Raw genomic sequence first — 7684 nt, forward strand, 5'->3', positions numbered from 1 at the left:
ATAGGAGAGAGAAAGGTGATACCAATACTTCAACTTGCTTCATAGTTATAACACAAAAGATAACTAGAAGGCTAAATGAAATGGTAAGTTATAGTAAGAAAGAAACCAAAATATTAACTTGTAAACAAAGAATGTCCAAACTTAAAAGTTGTGTTAAGGGTCTTGAATGCAATACTTTTAGAACTGGTGTATTAGACCTCAAACATTCCAATATTCACAAATCATAAATGAGTGTTGAAAGTCATGTCCTTGTTATCTAGGTTAGCAAGACGAGAATACATGTTCTAAAGAACAGATTGATTTGAATCAAACTTTCTAACAAAAAAATGAGTTATATGAGTTCCCATTTTCTCATGAATCTAAACCCAATAAGATGCTTTCATCCTCCCACAATATCCTTCTATTTCGGGATAGAGAAAATAAAAAGAGTAAAGGTATGGCAAAGGAAAAAAATAAATATTAAAAATAGAATTCGTCAGTCAATGTATTATTGACAATGACATTGTCATGTAACATACAGAGGGACAGATGTGCAGAGATCCTTTCTTTTCATTCCCAATTTAAACTCGACGGGAATAGTATTCTACGACCAATAATTCATTAATCTTCAAACCGATACGGTTATTATCTATTATTTTTTTAACTAATCCACTATATTGTGACTTTTTTTTAATACGATTTAAATGGGGTGGCACCCTCATCTTATCCTTCTGAAAAATATCTATATTGTTATTAATTCTATCTTTCAACCTTTGTTTATCCTTTATAGATATAAAATCTTGGGGTTTGCAAAGATAACTTGGTATATCTACTATACGATCATTGACCAGGATATGCCTATGGTTGACTAATTGTCTGGCTTCAGGAATGGTAAGCGCCATACCCAATCGAAAAAGGATATTATCCAAGCGCATTTCAAGTAATTGCAATAGAACCTGACCTGTTGATCCCTTGGCTCTTCTAGCAATACGAACATATTGAAGTAATTGGCGTTCTGTAAGTCCATAATGAAAACATAATCTTTGTTTTTCTTTTAGACGGACAGGATATTTAGAAGGTTTAGGAGGTTTAGAATGTTTTTTTTTACTAGGCTGTTCCGTTCTATTGGGTGTTTTCTTACTTAGTCCTGGTAAATTTTTGAGACGATTTATTATTTTTAAACAAGGTCCGCGATAACGAGACATAAAAAACTCCTTATTTCAAGAAATGAACAAATAATGTTGGAAAGAGGAATAATATAAAGAGTACAAATATTGGAATGATTTTATATAGAAATAGAGAAACAAATTATTTTTCAATTTTGTTTCTATTGTAGAGAGAAAAAAAGATATGTTTCAATCATTCATTTCTAGTTGAAACAGATTATGCCAGGGCAGAACCGGTGGACCAACGATCAGAAATGGAAGAGTCTTTTCCTTATTTCATAGATTTCAACGTTGATAATGGAAGAAATGAAAACGAGCCAGCTATCGGGATCGAACCGATGACCATCACATTACAAGTGCGACGCTCTAACCTCTGAGTTAAGCAGGCTCATATGCATGCAGTATGTAGTCACATACTTATTGGCTGAAATGAAAAAATCTCTTCGAAATCGCTAGAATTATAGTGAATCAAATTAGAATAATGCAATTCAGATTAAAATGAATTGCATTGCGTCAATTGATATTAATTTATTAAAATAAAGCAACAATGGGGCGTGGCCAAGCCTCTTTTAAGATCTTTTTGGGCGAGAGCCATAGTAGCTCCCAATAGAGCTGTTATTCCCCCTATCCAAGAGATAAGATACATTATTAAAGGTAGAGCTTTAAAAAGAGGAAACAATCGAGCTACAAGAAAAATTCCTGCTGCTACCATAGTAGCGGCATGTATAAGAGCTGAAATAGGATTAGGCCCTTCCATAGCATCAGGTAACCATACATGAAGTGGGAATTGTGCAGATTTGGCTACTGGACCTAAAAATAAGAGAAAAGCACACGAAGTAACAAAAAATGAACCAACCCCATCAATGGCAGTCAATTCATTAAATTTTTCAGACAAATATTGAAATTCGAAACTACCTGTTACCCAATGAAAACCTAGGATTCCTAATAAGAGTCCAAAATCCCCTGCACGGTTAGTTATAAATGCTTTTTGACAAGCATTAGCCACACTAGGTCGCGTAAACCAAAAACCTATCAATAAATAGGAACACATTCCTACTAATTCCCAATATATATATATTTGTAATAAATTAGGGCCAATAACTAGCCCCAGCATAGAAGCATTAAAAAAATTAAGGTAAGCAAAAAACCTCACATATGTTTTATCATGAGACATATAATTATCGCTGTAGATCATAACCATGGTTCCAACTGTTGTGACTAAAACTAACATAATGGAAGTAAGTGGATCAATCAAATAGCCCAACTCTAATGAAAACTTATTATTGATAACCCAGGACCAGAAATATCGATAGATGGGACCGCCGGTAATCTGTTGCAAGAACAAATTGAAAGAAAGAAACATAGCTACGCTTAACAGAAAAATGCTAATAAGAGCCCATGTACGGCGAACACTCTTAGTTGCTCCTGGAAAAAATAAGGAGCCTAATCCGATTGGTATAGAAGCTGAAAGTGGAAGGAAAGGCACGATCCAAGCATATTTGTATATAAATTCCATAGGAAGATTAAATGATTATTCTAAATATTTTTATATTCCACATTCTTGGTTTCCAATCCACTAGATCCTGAAGAGAACAAAATAAAAACGATAGATCATGAATAAAAAAGAACGATAGAATATGGGATGGAAGGGATGGAGTCTTATCGATTTCATATTGATTGTGACCTTTTTTCATCTTTTTTCTGCGATATTCAAAGAACGGTAAGGTCTTATTTTTCTTTTTCCCCTAATGGATTTAATACCATGTCCACTGGTGTTCCATTCTGTAAATAAGGCATATCTTGCCTGGGCAAATTTTTTGAAATAATACCTTTATTACCATGCCTTCCAGCTACTTTATCGCCTACTTGTATTTTACGTTTTTGTAAAATATATACATGAACTTTTTCTACAATATCGCCGAGATAATCGTCTTCCTCGAACTCCTGAAAGCATCTCACTTATTTGTAAAGAATATTTTGAAGATTCAAATATTTATTAAAATATTATAATGCATCATTATATGTTATGTTATATATAATAATATTACAAATTAAATGATTTTTATGTTATTAATATAGTTGTCTTAATTTCATAAAAAAATGTCAACATAATATTTAAATTACAATATTATAAAATAAATTTAAAAATTGATTATGATTTATATTATTCTATATATAATTTCACGTGTACTTTTAAAATTCCTAACTCAATTCATCCTTGTAAATTTAAAACTAAAAAAAAATCAAATTTAAATGTAAACAAACATTGCAAATTAGCATTTTAATAGATATATTTATTAAAAAGCAAGAAAAAACAATTGATTGAACCAAATCCAAAATTATACGAAAGAGTCAATATGACAATCCAATGCCAACCAAATCCATCTTTATCAGTACCAATTAATATTATATCATTTAAATTTTAAATAAATGAGTGCTAAGTGGACCATTCATTCTCAAGAGAGCTGGGTTCTTGTGAACCACTACTCGTGAACACATGGGTCAATGAGTTTGATAGCAATATCATAATTTGACTTGCTGTGAAAAATATCTCCTACTTATCAAATCATATACACTTCACTATTTATTTGTTGATTAGAATAGTCTTTCCCTAAATAGAATTCCGCATGATTCATTGCATCGATTGAAGGGGAAATCCCAAATTAGTTAAAGGAAGAAGAATATCCTTCCTCGCGAATATTTGCATTTAAATTTCAATTAACTTTTTTTTTTTTTGGAGTGTCTCCCACTCCATGTGAAAATATAAAGTACCTAGAGTGGGACTGGGTGGGCTTCACATGCTTTTATTTTTATTTTGCTTTATTCACATGAGAATGTTTGCACTCCAAGCCACCTCAAAAATACTTTAGATTTTTTTTGCTTTTGTGGTGGAGGACGCACATGATTTTTTAATGACATAATATGTATATATTATTATTATTTTTAATGCTGAGTCCACTCGTATGAAACCAAATGATAGCCCCTTGTTTTTTATCAACACACTTGCTGATCTTTTTTAAGGAAAAAGTTATTATCAACACGCTTGTTTGACTTTTTTAGGAAAAGATATGAAAATGTTTTGTAATGTTTCAGAATTGTATAATAATAATAACACGCTTGTTTGACTATTTTAGGAAAAGTTGTGAAAATGTTTTGTGATGTTTCAGAATTGTATAATGGTTATTATTATTATTATGATTATTATTATTATTATTATGTAATGTTGGAAAAACTTTAACTGTTATTGGCAACTTGCTGATTGTTCTTTGTTTTGTATTGTTTCGAAATAAATGTTATGAAATTGTAGTTAAAGAATAAAAATTGTTAATTTAAAAAAGATTATGTATGTATGTTTAGGAAACATTTTTTTTTTAATGTAGATTGTGATAATTTAGTATTGTAAGAATAAAAGTGTATATTTTAGTTTTTTTGGTTTTATGTTTTTATGGATATAGTAAGCGTATGGGGTTTTAATATTTAATTAGATTTTTTAGTAGATTAATTGATTCTAATTTTAAATCATTATAATGATGTTATATTTATTATTGTAAAACATGTTCAATTTAATTTTATAGGGTTTTGTTTTTTAGATTAGGTTAATTATACAATTTTTGTAAACTTTCATTTTTCAATTGTAAATCTTATTTTTTTAGGGTTGACTTTCTAGTGATATGATTGTTATAGATCACACAAAAGATTTCTACATGTATGTTCAAGATCTCTATTGGTTTTCATTTGAACAATAGAAATAAGGGATTTGTGGCCTTTGTTAAAGCTCTTGTTCCTATAGAGCTTCTTATGAAAATTTGTACACCCCTAAAGTGTAAATTTTTTAAAGAATGGGTGTGGTTGGATAAATAATTTTTTTTTTTTGTCCCTCTTGAGAAAATATATAGAAACTTCTTCCTAATATGGTTTTAAATCCAAGACTTAGCCTAAAATGGAGTTGTAAGTTTTGTGAAAGAAAATGGAAAAAACTATATGGAATTCTAAAGCGGAGGTTAGTGCACAAATTTTCACTTGGAAGCTTCTTCATTGTAAACTCCCGATTGGAGATAAATCAAAATGTTTAAGGATCAAATGACCTATTTGTCATCATTTAGAAAACCTAAAACATGTTTTTTGGGACTGTATTGTGTCTAAGAATAAATGGAAGGTCATTTGTTCTCAGTTTCTAGCTATATTTAGTCATATGTTGGAATGGAAATTAGCATTACTGGGTAATGAACTACTTAATAATGTTATTGCTAATACCATGAGGCATGCTATCTTGCTCAACATTTGGAAGAGTAGATGTTATGTCATGTTTTGTAATCACATTTTTCATTGGGAAATTGAAATGTTGAAGTTTTACTCTAACATCATGCCACAATTTGTTTCTCTTTGTTATCAACTAAAAGAAGATGGCAATTACCATAGACAATTGGAGGCAATCAAGTATCAGTTTGTGCAACTGCATTATAAATATATTCAATGTGCCAACAACTTTTAATGTAATGATATAGTGTAATAGTGTCTCTTGGTCTTGTAAGACTTCATCAACCTTGTTTTGGGCTAGTTATGTAAGTGGTGCTTTGTTGATTACAATTATTTTATGTAGTGTTAGTTGAGACAAGTTGTTCTTTGCTCATTTGCAACCCCTTTTGTGGGCTGCTATTCTTTTTGTACTTTTTATTTCAACTTTCTTCAATAAAAAAATAATCTTATTTAAGGACATCATCCTATGTTATTTGCATTTATGGATTGAAATTGACCATCAACATCTTTTATCCACATTCAAAACATCAATTGCATTCCCAGTCTCAAAGAAGTCTAATTTACTAAATCTCAATTGCATCATCATTCACATTCTTTGCTTGCTACATATATGATCTTGTCACATCATACACAAGTCTTGACTATTATCGAGGAAGTCAATTGTCACCCTGAGTTTATGGTTATCCCCTAATTGTGGTTCTTAGAAACACCCATTTCTTAGACATAGGTACATGTGAAAAGAAAATAGGTCTTGCAATTGCACAAGGTTAGAGTGTCCCAAGACTAGACTACAAGCATTACCTATCCCAAGTGTTAAAAGTTTTAAGTTGCATTTGCCACGAGACCTTAATTATTGGCCTAGTAATGGTTTCTTGATGACCGTTACTTCCCCTTAAACAAAACCACACACAATAAGCAAGAACTTCAAAGGATCTATGCAAAGCATTTCAACATAAATATTAATGTCGTGATTTTTTGTGTGATGTCATATGTCCATTGTAATCAATTTATGATGTATTTCTCTTTTAGCTACTTGTATTGTCTAGTGTAAAGTAATTCTCTTTCAACTACTTTTTTTTGGGTAGATAAATCATTGCTAAGGGACAACATCCGTATATTGTTGGAAAACAAATTTATAGTATAGTTCATCAACATTTCACATTCTGTTATTCTATTATCCTACACTTCTACCCTTGTTCATCATATACATGTACATATCTATTCCCTCCCCTATTATCAGCCTCCACGTCACCAAACTGGAGGCATATAGGTGAAAACATTGCTAAAACCTCATTCCACATGGCCTGCCATGCTATTCTTCTTCCCTTAGCCTTTTAATTGCTAAGGCTCTGGCCACCACAGATCATTGTGGACCACATGCATCATGGGTAGCAGTGCCTTCCATCTCCAAGGGGTCATGCATATCATTCTCCACCAATTCCTATTCTTGGATGAGAGTCCCAAAGTCTAGGTCCACATCCAGTTTTGACTCATTCTCTTTTAGCAAACCCTCCATCTCCATTTAACCCTTCACCCCCCCCCCCCCCCATGATCATCAACATCCTAGCCAACCTCTACAGAAATACCATGCTTCTACCAACCTCCTCCCCATTCCCTACTAGAATGTTTGGTTCCAGAGTTCAAATAAGGGGAAATTCCCTCTCTTCACCATGCCATATTTTCTGCAAGCAGTAGTTATGTGGCAATAGAATATGCAGTTTTTCATCCATATTGTCTAACTTCAAACCAATCTCTCCCAGGAAGGTATGCTTGAACACCTTTTGATGCAACACATTGGCCCTAGCCTTCGGCTGACCGACTACCAACACCATAGTTGGAAACGTGACAGACACATCTGTGTTTACCCTATGGTGATGGCAGACCATAAGGAATTCCTTCCCCATAATAACCTTCATGACATGGATAACCTAAGGATGACCTATGGTAAGTATAGCCATCAATATTTTATCAATCACCTCCCGCAAGAAGTACATTTTCCACTTAGTCGACTCGAGCAATATCGATGTGTCCATTTTTTTCTCCTTGTCACTCGTAGAAAATGACACTTATGCTGCTACCACCCTTTGGTAGTCATTTTTTTTGTGTCATCGTCATGAAATTGCAAGGCCTTTAAAATTAATGATATCTACCATCTGGGATGATCTTTCCTAATCTAACAGATAACCTTAAGAGATTTGCAACCAAGTTGTCCCACATAATTCCTCTTGTTTCTTTATTATTTACATTGATGGCTAATAGTCTATTATTAGATTGTTTGCCAA

The 7684-nt window shown here is 32.4% G+C and overlaps 1 non-coding gene across 1 annotated transcript; it reads right to left on the reverse strand.

The window, feature by feature from the left end:
- Positions 1-1460: 1460 nt before the first annotated feature.
- On the reverse strand, positions 1461-1533 carry TRNAT-UGU (transfer RNA threonine (anticodon UGU)). The gene has a single exon. It is a non-coding gene; the product is annotated as a tRNA-Thr (tRNA).
- Positions 1534-7684: the final 6151 nt, after the last annotated feature.

Source organism: Cryptomeria japonica, chromosome 5 (genome assembly GCF_030272615.1).
Source record: "Cryptomeria japonica chromosome 5, Sugi_1.0, whole genome shotgun sequence".
Lineage (NCBI taxonomy): Eukaryota > Viridiplantae > Streptophyta > Pinopsida > Cupressales > Cupressaceae > Cryptomeria > Cryptomeria japonica.